Below are 3,161 nucleotides of genomic sequence, written 5' to 3'. Positions count from 1 at the left end.
ATTAGCTTTCTGCCCTATTTGATACTTGACTGGCATTAAGCTCATTCGTTCACAGTTTATGCTTCCAGGAACTTGTATAGGTAGATGTTCCTGAAATTCACGTGGACTTATATATATATGTAAGTTCCTGGAAGTATGAACTGTGAACGAATATCTTAATGCCAGCCAAGTATCAAATAGAGCAGAAAGCTAATCATTTATATATATATACACAAAGGCAGACAAAAATGCTGGAGGAACTCAGCGGGCGAGGCAGCATCTATGGAGCGAAGGAAATAGGCAACGTTTCGTCCCGAAACGTTGCCTATTTCCTTCGCTCCATAGAAGCTGCCTCGCCCGCTGAGTTCCTCCAGCATTTTTGTCTACTTTCGATTTTCCAGCATCTGCAGTTCCTTCTTAAACATTTACACATACAGATGGCAGGAGGGGATGTTGGTGAGGAGAGGGGTGAGCAGACAAGTCCATGCATTAGGTGGCAAAATCAGCGCTGAAATGCAATCTCCAACCCTGCCCTGTAAAACCACCGCACATCAATGTTAATTTCACGTTCCACAGTTATTTCCGAGCAAAGTCATTACGTTACAAGATTGTGTTTGATTGATTTTTTCCCTTTTTTGTTGTAAACCCCGACCCTCCGCTGACGGATTACACCGGGACCATCACAGCCCAGTTAAAAGAGTTTCTTTCTCAACACCGTGCTTGCTTGTGGCCGTCACTCTGACCAGCAAAATAACCCTGGGCGACAGTAAGTTTAAAACGTGGAAACCCAGGACAAACACACTCATAAATAACAACAATGTTTCCCCTGACATCCTGAGAACGAAACGTTTTAAATAAAACGCAGCGGGAAATTGGCACCGAGTCTCACATAGTTGACCAAACATCGTTCCTGTGTAAACTGCGTTCAGATCTAAGCTGATGTGGGGAAGTTATTCCAAATACTGGATCATACTGACGGCATATTACTTTTACAAAAGCGCCCAGATTAGGGTACGTTTACTGAAATATTTGCTATGACTTCAATTTGTGCCTTCTGCCAAGTTGTGTAATTCTATTATTCTGATCTATTCTGTCTTAAGTTATTTGATTTCCTCCATACAACACTTCTCAGTGTAACACTACAAACTGTCTCCCACAATATCCCGGGACTGTAAAAAAACATAGCGCCGAAAAAAATACCTGGAGAGCGGTCCCGATGCAGCCAGCAGTGGCTCCTCTTCTGTCGGCTCGCCTGTGCTGAGAGATCAGATCCCCGGTTAGTGGGAGGCAGTGAAACACAGAGAGAGAGAGAGAGAGAGATACTGTGAGTGCTCCCGCCCTCCAGTTACCTCACTCGCTCCATCTCCACGGCACAGTAGCAACTCCCAACTCCGCTCACAACTCACACACGTCCCCTCGTCCTCGGACCAAGTCTTTCTTGGTTTCCTGCTCCTTCCTCCAAAATATTCCTAATGGAATTTAAACTGGAGGTGGATGAAATAAGGGACCCACTTCCCTCCACAACAGCGGCACCATTGCAAGCTCGTTTTAAATGAAGTTATTAAAGAGAATCATTTCTTAAGTTGCATCCTGCCCTAATACGTTATTTATCCATTCTTCGGGTGAGGAAGTTGTAATGTAAGAGTTAATTAGACTGTGAGCTGGAATGGAGTTGTCAGCTAAATGATTGTAGCAATACCGTATTTTCCAACCTTGATTTAGAAAAAACAAGTAGATGTTTTCGAGGAATACTTGGGCTAATTCAGAGACTCGTAGAGCATGGCTACACCTGCGAGGTCACTGAGATCAGCTTTGCTTTCCCAGAGATATCGGTGTCTGATAGGACCCATAACTCACGCCATTATGGTACCACGGAGAATAGCTCGCTGACATATAATCGCTTGTTATTCGTAGTGATAACATTATTATATAAATACATGCTTCTGTTATGAGCTTCATCTTCGGGGAGAGAAAATAACTTCACCAGAGAGAGAGCGAGAGTGAGCTTAGACCGTGGAGTGTGCCGGTGCCAGACAGTGCAGCCAAGAGCCAAGAGTTATTTTGTATTGTTTCTTTATTGATAGTTGATAGATTTTCTGTGTTTGGTTTAATAAATAGTTTTTTGTGATTTTCACCATGTGCTTCCTACATTCATTGATCCGAATCCTTGAATCCTGCATATACTTCATTCCAGAAGTATCCCAGAAAGGGGGAAGAGGGATGTGGTGGGATGGGGCAGTGGGTGAAAGGTACATTCGTTTTTGTAGCTACATGACTTATCTTGGACATAGTGCGTTCTACAGAAGTCTAGAATTGTTACTGCAGGGAGGAAGGCCATTTAGTTCTTTCAGTAAGTCCACACCAACTTTATGTTAAGGATTCATCTCTCGTCCATGTGTTGTGCTCTTTCCTCATTGAACTGCAAAGTATGATTGCTCAAATGCCTATTCAATTCCCCTTTGAATACCCCAAATGATTCTCTTCCCAACACTCCGTCTGGCATTGAGTTTGAATCATAACAGAGGTATGAACGGGTCTGATGAAGGGGTCCACCTAATCATCACCTATTCCTTCTCTCCAGAGATGCTGCCTGTCCCGCTGAGTTACTCCAGCATTTTGTGTCTATCTTCAGGGTAAACCAGCATCTGCAGTTCCTTCCTACGCATAACAGAGGCATGATGCAACAGAGATTGATAAAGGTGTTTCCTCACATTCTCATTAGTGACGAGAACTAGCAGATTGTCAAGACTATGGAATGTCACTCCATTTAATATCCAGACATGCTTTCATCTCAATTGATTAATGTTACACGATAATATAACAAATGAGCAGGAAATGTCCAAGCACTCTAGACCCGGCTGCTGCCATATATCCCACGTGCTCTCCACTAAAGTCCAGACCAGCAAGACTTCTGAACAATAATTTGAGGAAGCACATTCTTGCTATTGAGGGAGTGCAGCGTAGGTTTACAAGGTTAATTCCCGGGATGGCGGGACGGTCATATGCTGAGAGAATGGAGCGGCTGGGCTTGTACACTCTGGAGTTTAGAAGGATGAGAGGGCATCTCATTGAAACATATAAGATCGTTAAGTGTTTGGACACGCTATAGGCAGGATGCATGTTCCCGATGTTGGGGGAGTCCTGAAGCATGGGCCATAGTTTAAGAATAAGGAGTAAGCCTT

General features: G+C 43.7%; 1 protein-coding gene across 1 annotated transcript in view; it reads right to left on the bottom strand.

The window, feature by feature from the left end:
- The window catches only part of cpne7 (copine VII), a 172,050-nt gene extending 169,195 nt beyond the window's left edge, over positions 1-2,855 (bottom strand). Inside the window, exon 1 of the mRNA XM_055649026.1 lies at positions 1,180-2,855. The gene's annotated coding sequence lies outside the window, so the exon portion shown is untranslated. The remainder of the gene's footprint in view (positions 1-1,179) is intronic.
- Between the last annotated feature and the right edge of the window lie 306 nt (positions 2,856-3,161).

Source organism: Leucoraja erinacea, chromosome 17 (assembly GCF_028641065.1).
Source record: "Leucoraja erinacea ecotype New England chromosome 17, Leri_hhj_1, whole genome shotgun sequence".
Lineage (NCBI taxonomy): Eukaryota > Metazoa > Chordata > Chondrichthyes > Rajiformes > Rajidae > Leucoraja > Leucoraja erinaceus.
Note: the sequence above shows the minus strand (reverse complement) of the source record. Positions and strands in the feature narration are given on the sequence as shown.